The sequence below is a fragment of the Cervus canadensis genome, chromosome 22, assembly GCF_019320065.1.
Source record: "Cervus canadensis isolate Bull #8, Minnesota chromosome 22, ASM1932006v1, whole genome shotgun sequence".
Lineage (NCBI taxonomy): Eukaryota > Metazoa > Chordata > Mammalia > Artiodactyla > Cervidae > Cervus > Cervus canadensis.
In genome coordinates, this window is record NC_057407.1 from 35574575 (window position 1) to 35596483 (window position 21909).

Sequence of the window (21909 nt, forward strand, 5' to 3'; positions counted from 1 at the left end):
ATTCTTGCCTAGAGAATCCCATGGACAGAGAAGCCCGGTGGGCTACTGTCCATAGGCTCGCACAGAATCAGACACCACTGAAGCGACTTAGTGTGCACACATAGTGCCAGATTTATTGGAAGAGTTTTGTTACATTCATTTTACGTAATCATAAAATGAGCAAAAACAGTGGCATGCCTCCTAGCTGTTTTTCATTATTTAAAATCACGGTGTAACATATTTTCTTAGGAAATGGTCACTCCTACTGAATCTGAGTACCTGAGAATATCGCAGGCTTCTAAAGTTGTTACACTAACAAGAAGCTGTCAAGTGGTGAAACCACTGCTCAGTGGTTACACAGCAAGGCAGGCACCTAGTTTGATTTGGTTTGTTCATTAATTTTGTTTATTAGTTTTTTTAATATCCCATATATAAAGCATGAGTGAAGTCATACAGATTTGTCTTCTTCCCTCTAACTTATTTTACTTAGCTTAATACCCTCAAGGTCCATCCACATTGTTGCAAATGGCAAGATTTCACCTTTTTTATGTCTGAGCAGTGTTTCATTGTATATGAATCCTTTTTATCCATTCATCTGTTCATGGGCACTTAGGTTGTTGCTGTACCTTGACTATTTAAAATAATGCTGCAACAAATGGTGCATATAGCGGTGCATGTGTCTTTTTTCAATTTGTTACCACTTGGGAAGAGGGACATGGCTAGGGTAAAATGGGTAAAGGGTGACAGATAGAAAATAAATTTGTGGTGATGAGCATGGTTTTTTTGGTGAGGCACACAAAAGTAGAAGTATAATGTATACATGAAACATATAGTGTTAACAATCAAGGTCACCTCGATAAAATTTAAAAATTTAAAAAATACATATTTTAAAAAAAGTTCACACAGCTAGTGAGATACACAGCATAGAACCCAAGCTCCTGTCTCTAATTTTGGCCATTCTATCAAGCCTGGAATCCAAACCAACTGTATTTAATGTTTATTTCCTTCTAATTTGTTTAGAATGGAAATTGTTAAGCATTAACTACATATAAGAATATTTATCCTTGAAAAATGTATTTATTTGTACATTATTTTTTTTTTAATTCTAGGAATCATTGACATATAGTAACTCCACAGCATGTGGCCCCAAGATCTACACTAAAAGGTAAGCTTCCCCAAAGGGAAAACTTTTTCTTACCTGTATTTCACCTTGGATTAGCATCCTCAGTTACTATGGAAACATTCAATCCTTAGAGTGATACAGTGAGATCATTTTTGATGTCTTTCTGAAAGTTGAAGTTAACAGAAGTAGTGAAGTCATACAAGTTTGAACCTTGAAAATAGGAAGTTGCACCCTCTGTGGGTTCTTTCTGGAGAAGATACTTGAGGCAGATATTTGGTGGTTCAAATTAATATGATAATTCAAAAAGTTCAGAATTTGGCATCATGGAAAGAGTATTGGGAATAAAATGAAGGTTGTTGCATTTTTGCCCATGACTTATGGAGAGAATATTTTCAGTCAGATCTTCAAAATACTAAGTTAATGAGTCTGCAAATGTTGAGGCATTAAAATTGAAGTCTTTTAGGGGTAAAGCATGAGTGTTGTAAGTTACTGTCATGCATGCCCCCTCTGTCTACACTTGCCCACTCTGTCTTGAACTTCATATTTTTTTCCTTTATAAAAGATACAGATATACGCAAGTAAAACTTGCTGTTTTTAGTTTCCTAACACTGTAACAAAGTACCATGAACTAGGTGACTTAAAACAATGGACATTTATTTTCTCACTGAATAGAAAAGAATGAAATCAAAGTGTAGGCTGGGCTGTGCTTTCTCTAAGAGTTTTAAAGGAGAAATTCTCACTTGCGCCTTGCATCTTCTAGAAGTTGCTGACAACTTTTGGTGTTCCCTGGCTTGTAATTGCATCACTCCAGTCTGCCTTCACATGGCTTCTCCCCTGTGTGTGTTTGAGTCTATATCTCCCCTTCATGTGAGGACGCCAGTCCTTACGTCAGGCCCACCCTAGTCTAATATGACCTCATCTTAACTTGATTACATCTGCAAAGACCCTTTCCCCAAATAAGGTCACATTCATGGGTCTCAGGATTAGGATTTCACTATACTTTTTTGTGGGATATTGTTCACCCATAGTAGGACCTGGCCCTTAAAAGTGGCAAGAGTGATATTGAAGTTAACTACGGTTAACCAGACATTCATGGGGAAAAATGCTAATCTGGAGGATGGTGGTAGAGGAAAATCTCATTGCATTGCTGTATAGAAAATAAAAAGCTGAGTCACTTTAACAGATGTAATAATTATCAAGGGATCCTGATGGCCAAATTGTCTCCCCAGCAATAGAAAACAAAATATTCTGTGATTCAGTATAGGGCTTGATACCTTTGGGTAATATTAATGCATACTCTTTGAGTCTCAGGGAATTTTCTTAACACCCTCTATTGAAAAAAATATATAGAAAAAAAATATTTAATTTGATTTCCCCTTATGAGCCCCAGTCCTTCATAAGCCAAGATTAACTAAGGTATTCTTTACCAATTAATTCTTATCTGTAAAAAGTCACCCCAGAATTCAGTGGTTTGTAATAGTGACCGTTGATTATTTCTTATGAGTCTATCAGCCCACAGTTTGCTGGGTGTGTCTGTGTGTCTGAGGTCAGTTTGTAGGTTGGGTGGGGGAGGCTCTGCTCCCTGTCGTCTCTCAGGGAGCCAGGCTTTTTCTCATGGAGCTGGCCTTGTTCCAGGATATGAGTGCCCTCACACTTACTGTGAACAACTATTTTTACCTCCTCAGACTTCTCTAGCTAGAATCCATCCCACACAAGGCAGTAGGAGTGATCTTAAATCACGTTCTAAATGTAATCTAACTACCAGAACCACCTATAAATCTGCCAGTCTTCCCTGTTTTCCTTGGATCAATTCCAGATGTTTAACACAGCTTCAGAAGTTTCAACATTATCTGGCTCTTGCTTAGCTGTCTACCTTTCTTTCTCCCACCCCACACTTTCCAAAGTAGGTTCTTCCAACCTGAATTTCTTTAAATTGTTTAAATATCTCATCATCTATCTTGCTGTTGTGCATTGTAGCCCTTCTTCCAGGAACAGCCCTTTTCTCCATCTTCTCCCTTCTCCTACCTTTGTGTGATCAACTCATTTATCACTAAATGAAAGCTCAGTTCTTCCAGGAAGCCTTCTGTGTTTTCCTTTGCCTCAGTTAAGCTTCTCTTGGCTGCTGACATCAATATGAATGACATGATAATCACAGTGTCCTGCAATTGCTTGCCTAATTATCTTACTCTCCCACCTTGGACTCTGATGCCCAGTGATTACATCTTATTGTACATTATGGTATTCCTAGAATGTAACAGTACGTGCATGAAGAATGACTCAGTAATTATTCATGGAAAGAATGAAGGATTCAGTGACATCTTTTCTATTCTAATTCTTCTGTCTTTAAAGGTTTAAGTAGTTGGGCGTGTTCAGAATTAATGTTGGGTCACCTTCCCTCGAATTTTCCTCATTCTCCTTTGTCCCTGTCTTATAGAGGGCCCTGGCTCCCTCTGGTGCCTTGGCCTTTTGCTATCTGTTATTTGTAGCCTGTGGGACAGAACAGCTGCAAAATAGTGTGCTTTGGTTCATGCATTTTCTCTCTCTTTTTCATTTAATTTCAAAAAGGAAAACAAATTTTAATTCGTCGCTAACACTTGAAAATTAGATTTCACATGCAGTGACGATTTCCAGATTCTCTTAGAAGAAACTGGATTGTTTTCTGCCCTGGGCCTGCATTCCCAGGTGGCGTGAGGCCTGTTTGAGCAGCAGATGCCTTCCTCTGCCTTCAGCTCATCGTGCCTCATCCTTTGCCATCTACAGGCACTCGAGTTCCCTGGTGGCTCAGTAGTAAAGCATCCGCCTGCCGAAGATGAGGGTTTGATCCCTGGATCGGGAAGATCCCCTAGGGAAGGAAATGGCTACCCACTCCAGTAAAAAACCATGAACAGAGAGCCTGGTGGACTACAGTCTATCCAGTTGCAAAGAATCAGACAGGACTTAGTGACTAAAACAAAACAAAATAAAAGCTCGACTTCTAAGAGTTTGTCTCTTACAAACCAAAGATGATAGGTTTGGTCACTGAACCATTTTGTTGTTCCTGTTGTATATCTGCCCCACTAAGTAGAAGTAATTTACATTTTGTGTTCAGAGCTCTGTGCTTAATTTCCTGCTCAAATACTCAAACAGATAAACTAATCTCTCCAAAACTCTTTTCTCCCCCACCTGTAAAATGGAGAAATGGAGACTATAATCTTTTGTATGAACTTGCATCAAATTCCTTTCTTAAAACCACAACATTCCATCTAACCTGTGCACATAGAGAAAATTGAAGAAAATACTTTTTCTGGATTGATGCACATAATTTTCATCTTTTATTGGATGATATTAATTTAAACAGATTAGGAAAATTAAGTATCTACACATGCTACAACATGGATGAACTTTGAAACTGTTATCCTAAGTGAAAGAAGCAAGCACAACAGGCTCCATATTATATGAATTCATTTATATGAAGTTTCCAGAATAGGAAAAATGATAGAGACAGAAAGCATAGTAGTGGTTTCCAAGAACTAAGGAAAGAGAATAATGTGAAGTGGCTGCTAGTGGGCCCCTGGTGTCCTTTCTCGGGTGATGAACAGTTTCTGGAGTCAGATAGTGGTGCTGGTGACATGACCCTGTGAGCATGCTGAGATATACTGAATTCTACAGTAAATGGTGAATTTTATGGTGTGTGCACTCAGTCTCTTCAGTCATGTCCCACTCTGCAACCCTGTGAACTGTAGCCCGCCAGACTCTTCTGTCTGGGGGATTCTCCAGGCAAGAATGCTGGAAAGAGTTGCCATCCCCTTCTCCAGGAAATCTTCCCAACCCAGGGGTCGAACCAACATCTCATGTCTTCTGCACTGGCCCAGATTTTATGGTTGTTGCTGTTGTTCAGTCACTCAGCCATTTCCAACTCTTTTTATGCTACATGAATATCAGTGAAGTCATAAAACACTAAATTCATGTTTTAGGAAGACAAGATTTTTCTTTCAAATGTGGTGAGTAGGACGTGTAACAGAATAAGCAGACCTCTTGGGCGGTCACTCAAGTCAATAAGCACGGTTTTCCTCAAAGTCCTGCTGTGCTCTCCAAAACCAAAGACCAAGGCAGATTTCTAATTGTAAAAATTCATGGTTTAATCCACTGGTTATGAGAGATGGGGTCAGAGATGGATTCGTGTTTAAAATTCATCAACTACATCTTCTCTAGCCACACATTCCTCTAACAATAACACGAAGGTACTAACGGCCATTTTGGTGGGTTATTGTAAGACATAGAAGAACAAATGTCAAATTTTTACCATGGTGCCAATACAAACAGTTCCTTTCTCTCTCTATATGTGTGTGTGTGTATATATATATATATGTATATATATATATATATATATATAAATTGAAGTAAAATAGACTTGTAATATTATATAATTGATGTATTTTAATGAGTGTTACTTGGTTGTAAGTATTAGGCTGTAACACGGTTTTTGGCGACTCAGCTTTTCCACCGTTACCCTCCCACATCCCCAACGCCCCCTCCACAGGCATCTTTGCCAGAAAGAAAAGCACGGCTAGAATTTCTGCTATCACTTAATGAATTTAATCAGTCCCGTAGGGACTTCTGATAAAGCAGAGGAATGTTTATTTTTATGCTTCCTGTGTTCCTCCTAGTAGTTGACAGAGCCTTCCCTCGCAGAAGTTACATTACCTGTGCTGAGAGGAGCATTAGCATACCATGAGGGTGATGTTAGAACTAAGAGAACACATCCCTGTGGCCTTGTATTAAAATGTGTCTGTGCGTGTGCCTCTGAATGCAAGTCAACATGTTGCCAGTAAGAAAATAAACTGCTGCCTGAAAATGTATGTTTCAATTGTCTATCATTTTTATTATTTATGATTTTTTTCTGTTTGAACATTGTAGAGTTATTTTTTTTTACCTTTGGTTTTATCTTTGGAAATTAAAATTAAAATCATAGTTTGGGGATATAGAAGATAATTGAGTTAGTCAGTGAAGTATACTATACATTGTAACATTAAGCAGAATTGTTTAATCTACATTATGAAAAAATGACTGTGTGAATTGCTCCATTTGATACAGTGGTTGCTTTCTGCTTTTCTTTGTGGATAATGGAAAGGATTATGCTATGGTGAGTAGCCAGAATAGCTGAGATTGTATCATTTGCCTCTTCGCAAGTATTTATTGGTAGCTCACTATAAGCCAACATCTTCAGTAGGACCTAGAGTTATGGTGGCAAATAAAATATATATATATATACCCTCAAATTCTGAGTTTGATATCTAATGAAGGTGGCATGTGGTACTTCAGCAGTAAAGAATCCACCTGCAATGCAGGAGATACAAGAGATGCGGGCATCAGACTTCTTTTCACATAATGAATTAACCCTTTGATATTAGGGAATGATACTCTTTCTGTTCTCAGTAATGCTTCTTGACATATTTATTTCATATCATATTAAGATTAAAATCCCTCCGTTATTTAAATTAATATTTGCCAGGGGTTCCATTTCTAGTTTGTTTCCAGTCCTTACTAGTCATTTTAGGTGTGTGTCTTCTTTTAGTAACATATAGCTATATTCTTTTCAATATATTGTTTTTCTCATGTATCAGAGGAGTTTAAAAGTTCATACTTACTTTGAATCTTAAACAATCTTTCCATTCTTTCTACTGTCTTATTTTGTGTCAGCACACTTTGTGTGAGATTTTTTGTTTCTGCATATTTCTTCTTTTCTGAATTCTAATGGAACAACTAATTTTTCTTTAATCCACTATTCTTTGATTATTTCAGATTTCTTATTATGTCTCTATTTGTATATAGCTCCTTTAATTTTACACTTAGCAATGCAAAATTTAATAATGTTCTTACATAAGACCTAAAATACTTTATTTCTAATTATACCACACAAAGTTCCACATTTTTCTCATATACATAGTTAAATACTATGGAAACTTGATTTTTTTTCAGTTAGTGATTCTTACTGTTATATTCAATATAGTTAAGGTTTCATTTATATAGAATTCCCTATTCATTTGCCCATTTATCATTTGTCATTTGTTTCTAGTTTCCTAATCTTTAGTGTTCAAATTCCTTTTTTATTAACACCCACAAAACATTTTTTGTGGCTTCTGTTAGTGTTCAGGTCTGTTTGTTTGTCACAAAATGTCATTTTTTTTAACCATTATTTTGGAGTGATACTGAACTAGGGTTGGAATTCTTGGTTGCCCAGTTTTTCCCTTCAATACTTTGAAGATACTATTGTGTTGTTTTCTACTCTTTATTTACTGCAGATTTTAAAGTCTTCTGTTAGTCACACTGATGACCTTTTATAGGTGGTCTTTTTGTTTGTTTCCTTTTAAGATTTTCTCTGTGTTTGGAGTTCTGAAGTTTCATTATGATTTGTCCAATTAAGCACTTATTTTTAGTTTTACTCATGCCTTACTTTCAATCTGAGGTCATGTTTTGGAAAATTGTCATTCATCATTTATTTGAACAATTGACACTCAACATCTTTTCCTTTGTCCTTTGTTGTATATCTAAATAGACGTTTTGGGACCATTTATTTCTCCTGTCTATAATGCCTGGTTATTCTTTTCAGTGTCTGTTTCTTTACATCACCATTTTGCTTTTTGAGAAAATCTGTCATTTCCTCCTCCAGTTTTCAAATTCTTTCTTTGTCAGTGTCTACTCTGTTATTTAACATTTATATCAGTCAAAATAGCAAATTTATGCTGCACTAGCAAATAACTCCTAAGTCTTATGGGCAAAAACAACAAACATTTATTTCTCCCTCATGTTATACACCCACTGCAAGCTAACGTGGGAGCTTTGCTCATCATATTCCATTCATGTTGATGGAATCACTGTCAGGAAATGATTCCATAAGTGCTGAGGCCGAATTCAGAGGACCTGTGGGATCATGAACTAAGTCTGAAAACTTTCTCATGAAGGACATGTGTCACTCACTTTTGTTTACATTTCATTGCCAAAGTCACAAGGCCATGGATGACTCTGAAGAAGGCAGATAATGCAGTATTAACAATTGCCTGGAAATAAAGAATATTTGTTAAAAGCACTTAATTGCAGTTTAAAATGTTTGTTGGCTTTTAAATTTTCTATTATTTTTTTTTCCTGGAACTTCTATTTGGTTTCTTTGATTTCTCTTTCTGTGTATCTTTTATAATGTTCTGCTATTTTCTTGTGGGTTCAATTCCTTTCTAACATTTTCCAAACTCTTACTTTCTATTCATGTTCATGATCTTTTTTCATTTTGAGTGCTTACACTGCATATCCTTTTTACTGGGCTAGTAGATTCATTCTTGTCATAGCTTTTTCCCCCTCATATAGTCTGTCTTTTTATATTGTGAGCTCATATTAGATTTATTTTTTTCACGTGAGAATGCTGTGGATGTTATGTTGTGAAAACATGACACAGAGGTGGTTTTGCTTTTGCTTCTACCAAGGTTCTGGAATGTAAAGTGTCACAGACCAGTGTTCATTTCCTACAGCTCATGAGTAGTATACAGTTAGGTCTTATACTAAAGTTTAGCAAAAGCTTCAGGTTTCATTTTCTTCCATGCATTGAACCTGGGCAAGACAGTAGAATTCCATAGTGAGTTTTGAGGTGGCTTGAGATCATGTCCCCCAAAGAGGGTCCCATTTGGTACCTGCCTCTCAGGCAGATCCTTCAAGATGAGATGTGGAATCCTTTCACCTACCGCCCACACATTTTTCAGCCTAGTGTTGTGCTGTTGTTCGTGTTGAGTGAGTCTGCACAAGAGCCTTTTATAAAGCAGATTTTCTGTTCCCTGTAGTTTTATATTTTCTTGAGCATGTGCCCCTTTGGTTTTCAAATCCAGGGGTTTAAGGGGCTCATCTCCGTTGTGCAGGATCTAGCCATTGAGGTGTTTGTGGAATTCAAATCCCCTACTCTGCAGGGAAAATAACCACACTTTTGTAATTGCTCCCATCTTTGAATTGATCTGACTGGGGTGTGAATTTTTCTTGACGAGCCTTTATCTCTGCCTTTTCTGCTATCCCCTTGCTGTCGTTTTACCGTTTGCTCTGGAGACTCTTCATCCAGCTTTCAGGTCTCTTTCTGAGGGGATTATTCTATATGTAGCTGGCGATCCCTTGTGTTGATGGAAGGAGGTTAGTTCAGGATCTTCTTATGTCGTTTCAGACTCTCTAAACTGTTAAGTACTTTGCCTGTAACTAGTTAATGACCAGAGCTGGAGACCCCCTCCCACTCTTTCCCAATAGCTGGAAATGCATTAAACAATAGAAAATGGAAACCCTGAGTCTTGTATTGAATTTTCTTTGATACAGGATTAGCAGTCAAGAAGCCCTGAGTGAAACAAGTGAAAACCACCAGGCAACGACTGCGGGAGTTTTAGAAGGCAGTGAGGAAGTGGCTGTCCTGGTGCTAAGTGCTCGTATGATACATTAACCAGGGATAAACGCCCTGGCTGTCATCTGAGTCAGATCAGAACTGAACATTCAAGGCAGTTGGTTGAATACAAAGGAAATCTTTGGGTTGTCTGCCCAGTATACTGCCCTGATTTCACTTAGAAGTATCCGGCTGGCACAGCCCTGGCGGAAAGGAAGCAAGGTGTCTCCTTCTACCACGGAGTGACCGGAGCAGGAGATTTTTCTCTTTGAGGAATTTCTCATGAGGACACAGAGTCTAGATGAGACCCGAACAAAGGAACCAGTGAATCATGCTAATCTTGAGCTATTTTAACTCACTACATACTAACACAGAAGAATCCGGAAAGGGCAAGGAAGGCAGCGTGGCTCAGAGGGTGAGAGAGCTGTGACCACATGTCCCTGAAACAGAGAAAAGGCAGCTGCTTTGCCCCGACCTGTTCCTTGTGATTTTACTCCAGCTGCACTTCACAGCTCCAGGTTCTCCGAGATTCCTTCTGTTCTTACAGCGAATTAACTTTTTGCTCAGGCTCCTGTGAGGGGTCCTCTCTTTGTTTACCATCTGAGACACCAGGGAAACCCTATGGGGCCTCTCTTTCTTAAAATTGAGATTTCTCACCCTGGACATTGACCCAATATGTCCCATGACAACATATTGATACTATTTAAACAAACAAACAAACAAAACAAACTCCTTGAAATCAACATTGTAGTTTAAGTTCATTGACCAAATGACTGGGTGATATTAGGCAAAATGTCTCTAATTCCGTAAAATGCCATTATGATGCCTGGAATAACGGGTCAGAAGTTAGGACAAATGCTAAAGTGGCTTGAGAAAAGAGCAAACTGTGCATGATTCAAGGATGTTACTAAGCAGATCCTAGCTTGGAGGCATTGAGACGGTGCTGGCACCTTTAAATAGCTCACACGGCTTCTGAGGCCGCCCGGCTACTGACACAGCAGGGTTTATCCACTGGGAGGCTGTGACTCACTTATTCTCCCAGTTCCCCTATGTAATCTGACACAGTGTATCCCCAAGACACTTCCTGCTGCTAATGCTTCTATTTCTGTCTTGGAGCCTTTTAATTTGTATTTTCCCCAAATGGCTCATGTCTGCTTGTCAAGTGGGATTCTCACCTCACTTGGAACTCTGGCTCTTTGATAAGGAAGAGCAGGCTGGCAAGAAGAGCTGGCGTGCCACAGAAACCGTGTAAGCAATCAACAGCTTCTTTACAGCCAAGTGTGATTTTTCTGCAGCGCCAGCTGAAAGCAGCTCAGCATAGCTGTCTCCTGTTCCTATTGGATTCTCATACACAAAGTTTCTATTAGCGCCTTACCACCGTGTGGAAAGGTAGGAGTTTGGGTGCAACTAGCTGCTCTAACATAACTCCAGTGGATGCATTTCTTGAATCCTGTGTGTCTGACCCCTTAATGGGCACTTAAAACTCAAAACCATTGTAGGTCCTATTCACCTGCACCTAGATGAACAGTGATTATGAATCATGGTCTTGGAATCAAGAAGGATCTGAGTTTGAATCCCAATTTTGTCACAGATTTACTATGAGATATTGGAAAACTTATTTAACCACTCCAGACTTCAGATGATATGTTTAAAAAATGAAGAAAATGTTAGAACCCGCTTTTGGGTTAGATTTTCATATTTTGAAGAAGCAAATATTGTCCATAAGGAGCAGAAAAGTGCCAGGTGCATCATACATTGCTCAAAATCGATTAGCTGTTATCATCATCATCAAGTAAAGACTGCTTATTATTTAAAGCATGTATCCTGTTTTCTCCCATTTCTCTTAAGCACAACTAAATGTTATTCAGTTCGTTAGGGGAGGTAAGATCATCCTCCTTCATCACTTGAGGGAGAAAGAAAACCCTTTGGGGAAGGTAAATTCTCACCATTGACATGAGGAACTGTGATTGTCATTGTGGACAAAGCACTGCTCTGAACTTCAAGACTTCTATTTGTGTGTGACTTTGGGCAAGTCGTTCACAGTTCTGAGCCTAAGTTTTCTCAACTGTGAAGGGCAAGCTCTGGCCTGGCTGTTACCTGGGACTCTTGACTTACTGTGCTCTGGGAGTTTCCTCTCCGCAGTGTGAACACTGAGTGACCGCAGCTTCACTGTGGGAGCGATACATGTGATTCCCCAGCTACGCCGTGAGCGGGCCTCGAGCCTGAAAAGTCAGCGTGCTCCAGGTAAACTCGTGGTTTTACTCAGCCGCTCAGTCATGTCTGACCCTTCGCAGCCCCGTGGACTGCGGCACACCACGTTTCCCCTTCTTTCACTATCTCCCAGAGTTTGTGCAGACTCATGATCATTGAGTCAGTGATGCCATCCAGCCACTTCATCCTCTGTCCCCCCGCCCCGCTTCTCCTCCTCCCCTCAATCTTTCCCAGTATCAGAGTCTTTTCCGATGAGTTGGCTCTTTGCATCAGGTGGCCAAAGTATTGAAGTTTCAGTCAATGTACTCAATTTAGGGACTTGTAAATAATAAAGAATTATGAAGATTTAGAACCATTGCATTGTACAGAAACAAAGGTCTATATTAGATCATTTTTATTTCATGCTTTGTTGGGAGGGGAGCTATATTAATCAGGATTAGGTAGGCTTTGCTATAATAACCAGGAATATTAGTTGCTTAATACAGTAAAGTTTTATATCTCTCTCCCATCAAGTCTGGTGCCTGTTGCCTGCTTTGCTTCTCATTTTTCTTTGTTACATTGGCTTTGCTTAAATTTTCGTTGGCTAGAGAGACATCTAGATAGTTCCTGATTAAATTAAATTTATAAGCATCAATTAAATATTGACTGAGAGCTATTCATTTCTGGCTATTTCCTGAGCAAAAAATTAATGAAGAGACATTAAGAGGGATTTAGGTCCTCAGTGAATAATAGCATTAGATGTGCCTTGAAGAAAGGACCACCCCTATGAATCCTACTCTATTTTATCCTTTATGTAGCTATACTTATTATGTCTTTATCTTATACTTGTACACAGCTCTCTATAGCAACTGCCTGTCCCTTTTGTTCAACATTATTAGCATTAGGACAAATTTGTCCTTGTATACTTTTGATGCTCCTTTTATTTCACTGCCATCAACCACTTGGTGGAGGCTATTTTCCTGCTATTTTTCTCCCTGTGGAGTACAGATGAGGTTAAGAGGATTATTCAGCAGCTGTGTCCAACCACCTGCTCTCAACTTGGTTTTCGAGCTCTTAAGAACACTGCTGGGGATACCTTAGGTCTTGTCATCACCAACACAGTTAATTCTGCATGTCCGTAAGATTTGGCATCCACCTAACTTTGAAGGCAGCTGTAATTATGGTTTGCCTTTAAAAGTTTCATTCTTCCAGCAAGGATCCAGTTAGCTTTCATCTCATCTCTAATCTATTACTTCAAAGGTGGATTAAAAGGTATTATAGCTGCAGCCACGTCTGTGGAGCACATTTAGTCGTTGACCTTTGAGACAAGTGCCTGTCTCACTTCAAAACAGATCTCAATGGGGACAGTAGATTGCCCTGACTCTTCCATGCCCTGCCCTCAACAGACTCACTGGAGATATGTTAACATTCTCCTGTTGTGTGATATTTCATCCTTTTCAGATAAAGTTGGTTATGTTTCCTTTCAATTTCCCTCCACTGATCTCCAAGTTTAAGCTTCTCAAATTTCTCTGGCTTGTTTCTGGTTGTTTGTTTCAATGTACTTAGTTCAGGATATTGGTCCATCAGCACTCCATCTGAGATCTTATTTCACTTTGTATTTGAATTTCTCCACTGGGATAATATTATCCAAGTCCATGTGCTTGCAAAATCTGAAAACTATGCTAATAGTTTGCATGTAGTCCATCAATCCCCTGAAGTCTGGATTTTCTAATCGGTTCTCTGTACAATCTTTAGACAGACATAACTTTTTTCCCTTCAAATTTATGTGCTTAAGCCAGAACTGACAGCAAATCTTTAGCTTTTGGGTAGTGTCTGTAAGTATATCTTTGACTTGGATGTCCAAATCCTAGGAGTGATTTGGACATGACTTTTACTGTAATTCAAAACAAAAAAACCCCACAAAAAATGAAACAAATTTAACTCATTTTAGTGTGATTGTAAGGGAATTTACACTATGTTTTGGGTGATCTATGAAGTTTAAATTATTTTACTATACATGTAATTAGAAGGGTAATTCTGCACTAAATATACTAAATTCAAGACTTTGTTTTGAAATTTTGACAAGCTACCATATGTCTTATTTTAAACGTGACAAGCTAAAAATGTGCCATCATTCCCTTTTTCTATTTGATGAAATAGTAATGTATGCCACTTTGGAGGGTCTCTTGAAAAAATATCTTACAGCAATAAACAAATGTTTTATGTTAATGTTATCTCTTGAGACCTTTGTGATAGTAAACCTAATTTTATTCAACCCATAGGTTTAAAAAGTCATGATGGTTCTTCACACAGTTACAAAATACCACAAACAAAGTGGACTTAAGATGTGATTTTTTTTCCAGTAACATAGTTTAAAAATTTCACTAGAAGTAATTGAATAATTAAATGGTAGCATATTGAGAATGAAGTAGAGTCTTTTCAAAAAACTTGTCCCTGTTCTAAAATTGCTTATTATAGAGAAAAGAACCCATTTACTTAAGGGATTAAGTCCCAACTTCTTATCTTATAGATTGGGAAACTTAAATCCAACAATACTGAAAGATTTCTCTAACATCACCCTTTCTTACAGATGAGAGGTGATGCTAGAAAACATGGTAGACCTGGCTACTGTAAACCAGTGCCTACCTACAAATGCAAAGAAATAATGAATAAAATCATATGCATGGAGTAAACGGGACCAACCTACTACTTTTTGAAGCATCTGCCAGCACTGAAAGTGAAAGTGAAAGTCACTCAGTTGTGCCCAACTCTTTGTGACCCATGGACTATACAATCCATGGAATTCTCCAGGCCAGAATACTGGAGTGGGTAGCTTTTCCCTTCTCCAGGGGATCTTCCCAACCCAGGGGTTGAACCCAGGTCTCCCACATTGCAGGTGGATTCTTTACCAGCTGAGCCACAAGGGAAGCCCAAGAATACTGGAGTGGGTAGCCTATCCCTTCTCCAGGGGATCTTCCCAACCCAGGGATCAAACCAGTTCTCCTGCATTGCAGGTGGATCCATTACCAACTGAGCTATCACGGAAGCCCTGTGAGCCCTGGTGGTGGCATTTTGGAAAAAAATGAAATTGGCAAATCAACAGTAATGAGAATGGACCAAAGTAATTAAAATTAGAGAGGAAGGGAGAAGTTCAAATTGTTACTACAGAAACATGAAAACTGATAAGAGACTACTCTGAATATTTATACACAAACAAACTGGACAGCTTAAAAGAGATGTATGAATTCCTTGAAATATGAAGCCTTCCAAGACAGAGTCATGAAAAAATAGAAAATGTGAGTGGACTGATTACTAGCAACAGTAATAAAAGTTGCCCAAAAATAAAATCCTAGTCCCAGACAACTTTATTAGCAAATTCTACAAAACATTCAAGAAAGATTTAATATCTGTCCTCAAACTCTTCCAAAAAATTAAAGATGGGAAAACCTCCCAAATGCATTTTATGAAGCCAGAGTTATGCTGATACCAAAACCAGACAAGGGCACCATGAAAAAAGAGAAAATTACAGGTCAGTATTCTTGGTGAACATAAATGCAGAAATCCTCAATGAAGTATTATTATTAGGAGGCAAACACATTAAAAGCATGCTACAGCATGATCAAGTGTGATTTATTCCAGGGATGCAAGGATGACCCTCCTTGAATCAATAAATGTGATATCACATTAATTAACAAGAAAGGATAAAAATCATATGATCGTCTCAGTAGCTATAGGAAAAGCATTTGACACAATTCAACAGCCATTTTCATAAAGATGCACAACAAGTGGGTATAGAGACAGTGTTCCTCAACATAGAAAAGTTGTATATGAAAAACCTACAGCCAACATCATTCTCAGTGGTGAAAAACTGAAAGTCTGCCTCTGTCATCAGACACAAAACAAGGATGCCCACTCTAATGCATTTATTCAATAAAGTATTGGAAATCTTAGCCATAGGGGAGGATTGAAATGTCCTTTGGCTGAGAGGTATTTTTTGTGATGTCTAGCTCTTAAAATCAGAAGAGTTAATTTTTACAAGAGTTATTTTATTTTATTTATTTATTTATTTAAATTTATTTATTTATTTTTTTCAGTGGGTTTTGTCATACATTGACATGAATCAGCAATAGATTTACACGTATTCCCCATCCCGATCCCCCCTCCCCCCTCCCTCTCCACCCGATTCCTCTGGGTCTTCCCAGTGCACCAGGTTCGAGCACTTGTCTCATGCATCCAACCTGGGCTGGTGATCTGTTTCACCATAGATAATATACATGCTGTTCTTTCGAAACATCCCACCCTCACCTTCTCCCACAGAGTTCAAAAGTCTGTTCTGTACTTCTGTGTCTCTTTTTCTGTTTTGCATATAGGGTTGTCGTTACCATCTTTCTAAATTCCATATATATGTGTTAGTATGCTGTAATGTTCTTTACCTTTCTGGCTTACTTCACTCTGTATAAGGGGCTCCAGTTTCATCCATCTCATTAGGACTGGTTCAAATGAATTCTTTTTGACGGCTGAGTAAAATTCCATGGTGTATATGTACCACAGCTTCCTTATCCATTCATCTGCTGATGGGCATCTAGGTTGCTTCCATGTCCTGGCTATTATAAACAGTGCTGCGATGAACATTGGGGTGCATGTGTCTCTTTCAGATCTGGTTTCCTCGGTGTGTATGCCCAGAAGTGGTATTGCTGGGTCATATGGCAGTTTTATTTCCAGTTTTTTAAGAAATCTCCACACTGTTCTCCATAGCGGCTGTACTAGTTTGCATTCCCACCAACAGTTTAAGAGGGTTCCCTTTTCTCCACACCCTCTCCAGCATTTATTGCTTGTAGACTTTTGGATAGCAGCCATCCTGACTGGCGTGTAATGGTACCTCATTGTGGTTTTGATTTGCATTTCTCTGATAATGAGTGATGTTGAGCATCTTTTCATGTGTTTGTTAGCCATCTGTATGTCTTCTTTGGAGAAATGTCTGTTTAGTTCTTGGGCCCATTTTTTGATTGGGTCATTTATTTTTCTGGAATTGAGCTTCAAGAGTTGCTTGTATATTTTTGAGATTAATCCTTTGTCTGTTTCTTCATTTGCTATTATTTTCTCCCAATCTGAGGGCTGTCTTTTCACCTTGCTTATAGTTTCCTTTGTTGTGCAAAAGCTTTTAAGTTTCATTAGGTCCCATTTGTTTAGTTTTGCTTTTATTTCCAATATTCTGGGAGGTGGGTCATAGAGGATCCTGCTGTGATTTATGTCAGAGAGTGTTTTGCCTATGTTCTCCTCTGGGAGTTTTATAGTTTCTGGTCTTACATTTAGATGTTTAATCCATTTTGAGTTTATTTTTGTGTATGGTGTTAGAAAGTGTTCTAGTTTCATTCTTTTACAAGTGGTTGACCAGTTTTCCCAGCACCACTTGTTAAAGAGGTTGTCTTTTTTCCATTGTATATCCTTGCCTCCTTTGTCAAAGATAAGGTGTCCATAGGTTCGTGGATTTATCTCTGGGCTTTCTATTCTGTTCCATTGATCTATATTTCTGTCTTTGTGCCAGTACCATACTGTCTTGATGACTGTGGCTTTGTAGTAGAGTCTGAAGTCAGGCAGGTTGATTCCTCCAGTTCCATTCTTCTTTCTCAAGATTACTTTGGCTATTCGAGGTTTTTTGTATTTCCATACAAATTGTGAAATTATTTGTTCTAGTTCTGTGAAAAATACCGTTGGTAGCTTGATAGGGATTGCATTGAATCTATAGATTGCTTTGGGTAGAATAGCCATTTGACAATATTGATTCTTCCAATCCATGAGCATGGTATGTTTCTCCATCTGTTTGTGTCCTCTTTGATTTCTTTCATCAGTGTTTTATAGTTTTCTATGTATAGGTCTTTTGTTTCTTTAGGTAGATATACTCCTAAGTATTTTATTCTTTTTGTTGCAATGGTGAATGGTATTGTTTCCTTAATTTCTCTTTCTGTTTTTTCATTGTTAGTATATAGGAATGCAAGGGATTTTGTGTGTTAATTTTATATCCTGCAACTTTACTATATTCATTGATTAGCTCTAGTAATTTTCTGGTAGAGTCTTTAGGGTTTTCTATGTAGAGGATCATGTCATCTGCAAACAGTGAGAGTTTCACTTCTTCTTTTCCTATCTGGATTCCTTTTACTTCTTTTTCTGCTCTGATTGCTGTGGCCAAAACTTCCAACACTATGTTGAATAGTAGTGGTGAGAGTGGGCACCCTTGTCTTGTTCCTGATTTCAGGGGAAATGCTTTCAATTTTTCACCATTGAGGGTGATACTTGCTGTGGGTTTGTCATATATAGCTTTTATTATGTTGAGGTATGTTCCTTCTATTCCTGCTTTCTGGAGAGTTTTAATCATGAATGGGTGTTGAATTTTGTCAAAGGCTTTCTCTGCATCTATTGAGATAATCATATGGTTTTTATCTTTCAATTTGTTAATGTGGTGTATTACATTGATTGATTTGCGGATATTAAAGAATCCTTGCATTCCTGGGATAAAGCCCACTTGGTCGTGGTGTATGATTTTTTTAATATGTTGTTGGATTCTGTTTGCTAGAATTTTGTTAAGGATTTTTGCATCTATGTTCATCAGTGATATTGGCCTGTAGTTTTCTTTTTTTGTGGCATCTTTGTCTGGTTTTGGAATTAGGGTGATGGTGGCCTCATAGAATGAGTTTGGAAGTTTACCTTCTTCTGCAATTTTCTGGAAGAGTTTGAGTAAGATAGGTGTTAGCTCTTCTCTAAATTTTTGGTAGAATTCAGCTGTGAAGCCATCTGGTCCTGGGCTTTTGTTTGCTGGTAGATTTTTGATTACAGTTTCGATTTCCTTGCTTGTGATGGGTCTGTTAAGATCTTCTATTTCTTCCTGGTTCAGTTTTGGAAGGTTATACTTTTCTAAGAATTTGTCCATTTCATCCAAGTTGTCCATTTTATTGGCATAGAGCTGCTGGTAGTAGTCTCTTATGATCCTTTGTATTTCAGTGTTGTCTGTTGTGATCTCTCCATTTTCATTTCTAATTTTGTTAATTTGGTTCTTCTCTCTTTGCTTCTTAATGAGTCTTGCTAATGGTTTGTCAATTTTGTTTATTTTTTCAAAAAACCAGCTTTTAGCTTTGTTGATTTTTGCTATGGTCTCTTTAGTTTCTTTTGCATTTATTTCTGCCCTAATTTTTAAGATTTCTTTCCTTCTGCTAACCCTGGGGTTCTTCATTTCTTCCTTCTCTAATTGCTTTAGGTGTAGAGTTAGGTTATTTATTTGGCTTTTTTCTTGTTTCTTGATGTGAGCCTGTAATGCTATGAACCTTCCCCTTAGCACTGCTTTTACAGTATCCCATAGGTTTTGGGTTGTTGTGTTTTCATTTTCATTCATTTCTATGCATATTTTGATTTCTTTTTTGATTTCTTCTATGATTTGTTGGTTATTCAGAAGCGTGTTATTTAGCCTCCATATGTTTGCATTTTTAACAATTTTTTTCCTGTAATTGAGATGTAATCTTACTGCACTGTGGTCAGAAAAGATGACTGGAATGATTTCAATTTTTTTGAATTTTCCAAGACCAGATTTATGGCCCAGGATGTGGTCTATTCTGGAGAAGGTTCCGTGTGCACTTGAGAAAAAGGTGAAGTTGATTGTTTTGGGGTGAAATGTCCTATAGATATCAATCAGGTCTAGCTGGTCCATTGTGTCATTCAAGGTTTGTGTTTCCTTGTTAATTTTCTGTTTAGTTGATCTATCCATAGTTGTGAGTGGGGTATTAAAGTCTCCCACTATTATTGTGTTAGTATTAATTTCCTCTTTCATACTTGTTAGCGTTTGCCGCACATATTGTGGTGCTCCTATGTTGGGTGCATATATATTTATAATTGTTATATCTTCTTCTTGCATTAATCCTTTGATCATTATGTAGTGTCCTTCTTTGTCTCTTTTCACATCCTTTATTTGAAAGTCTATTTTATCTGATATGAGTATTGCGACTCCTGCTTTCTTTTGGTCTCCGTTTGCATGAAATATTTTTTTCCAGCCCTTCACTTTTAGTCTGTATGTGTCTCTTGCTTTGAGGTGGGTCTCTTGTAGACAGCATATATAGGGGTCTTGTTTTTGTATCCATTCAGCCAATCTTTGTCTTTTGGTTGGGGCATTCAACCCATTTACATTTAAGGTAATTATTGATAGGTGTGGTCCCGTTGCCATTTACTTTATTGTTTTGGGTTCACGTTTATACAACCTTTCTGCATTTCCTGTCTAGAGAAGATCCTTTAGCATTTGTTGAAGAGCTGGTTTGGTGGTGCTGAATTCTCTCAGCCTTTGCTTGTCTGTAAAGCTTTTGAGTTCTCCTTCATATCTGAATGAGATCCTTGCTGGGTACAGTAATCTAGGTTGTAGGTTATTCTCTTTCATTACTTTCAGTATGTCTTGCCATTCCCTTCTGGCCTGGAGGGTTTCTATTGATAGATCAGCTGTTATCCTTATGGGAATCCCTTTGTGTGTTATTTGTTGTTTCTCCCTTGCTGCTTTTAATATTTGTTCTTTGTGTTTGATCTTTGTTAATTTGATTAATATGTGTCTTGGAGTGTTTCGCCTTGGGTTTGTCCTGTTTGGGACTCTCTGGGTTTCTTGGACTTGGGTGGCTATTTCCTTCCCCATTTTAGGGAAGTTTTCAGCTATTATCTCCTCGAGTATTTTCTCATGGCCTTTCTTTTTGTCTTCTTCTTCTGGAACTCCTATGATTCGAATGTTGGGGCGTTTCACATTGTCCCAGAGGTCCCTGAGGTTGTCCTCATTTCTTTTGATCCTTTTTTCTTTTTTCCTCTCTGCTTCATTTATTTCCACCATTTTATCTTCTACCTCACTTATCCTATCTTCTGTCTCCGTTATTCTACTCTTGGTTCCCTCCAGAGTGTTTTTGATCTCATTTATTGCATTATTCATTTTTAATTGACTTTTTTATTTCTTCTAGGTCTTTATTAAACATTTCTTGCATCTTTTCAATCTTTGTCTCCAGGCTATTTATCTGTAACTCCATTTTGTTTTCAAGATTTTGGATCATTTTTATTATCATTATTCTAAATTCTTTTTCAGGTAGATTCCCTATCTCCTCCTCTTTTGTTTGACTTGGTGGGCATTTTTCATGTTCCTTTACCTGTTGGGTATTTCTTTGCCTTTTCATCTTGTTTAGATTGCTGTGTCTGGAGTGGACTTTCTGTATTCTGGAGGTCTGTGGTTCCTTTTTATTGTGGAGGATTTACCCAGTGGGTGGGGTTAGACGATTGACTTGTCAAGGTTTCCTGGTTAGGAAAGTTTGCGTCGGTGTTCTGGTGCGTGGAACTTGATTTCTTCTCTCTGGAGAGCAATGGAGCGCTCAGTAATGAGTTTTGAGATGGGTCTATGTGTTAGGTGTCACCTTGGGCAGCCTGTATGTCGACGTTTAGGGCTATGTTCCTGTGTTGCTGGAGAATTTGCTTGGTACGTCTTACTCTATAACTTATTGGCTCTTGGGTGGTGGTTGGTTTCAGTGTAGGTATGGAGGCTTTTGGATGGTCACTTATTACTTAAAGTTCCATGCAGTCAGGAGTTTTCTGGTGTTCTCAGGTTTTGGGCTTAAGTCTCCTGCCTCTGGATTTCAGTTTTATTCTTCCTGTAGTCTCAGAACTTCTCCAACTACACAGCACTGATAATAAAACTTCTAGGTTAATGGCGAAAAGATTCTCCCCCATTAGGGACACCCAGAGAGGTTCACAGAGTTACATGAAGAAGAGGAGAGGGAGAGGGGAGATAGTGTTGAGCAGGAGGAGAAAAAGGGGGACTCAAGAGGAGAGAGACAGATCAACGCAGTTATCTGTTCCCAGAATGTTCTCCGTAGCCCAGACACCCACCAGGATTCACAGAATTGGATTGGGAAGAAAAGGAGAAAGGAGGAAATAGAGGTGTTCTGAGGTAGAAAACAGAGAGTCAAGATTGGGAGAGAATAATCTTCGGTTTAAAGATAGGGCTTCTCTCTTTTTTTTGTAAGGTTATAATGTAGTGAAAATGAAAATGAAGAGTAGTAGAGGAGTACTAGAGGACTTTAAAAGAAATAAGAGAAAAAGAAAAATAGAAAATAAAAGAGAAAACGGAAAGGAAAAAAAAGAAGAAAAACGAAAAAAAAAGAAAAAGAAAAAAAAAAAACAAAAAAAAGAAAAAAAAATTTTTTTTTCCCCTAATTAAAAAAATCGAAAAAAATCT

General features: G+C 38.1%; 1 protein-coding gene across 2 annotated transcripts in view; it reads left to right on the forward strand.

Annotated features, from left to right (window-relative positions):
* Window positions 1–21909, forward strand: part of CNTN4 (contactin 4) — a 975711-nt gene that overhangs the window by 227066 nt on the left and 726736 nt on the right. For both annotated transcript variants that reach the window (XM_043443117.1, XM_043443116.1), the window contains exon 3: window positions 1089–1144. The gene's annotated coding sequence lies outside the window, so the exon portion shown is untranslated. The remainder of the gene's footprint in view (window positions 1–1088; window positions 1145–21909) is intronic.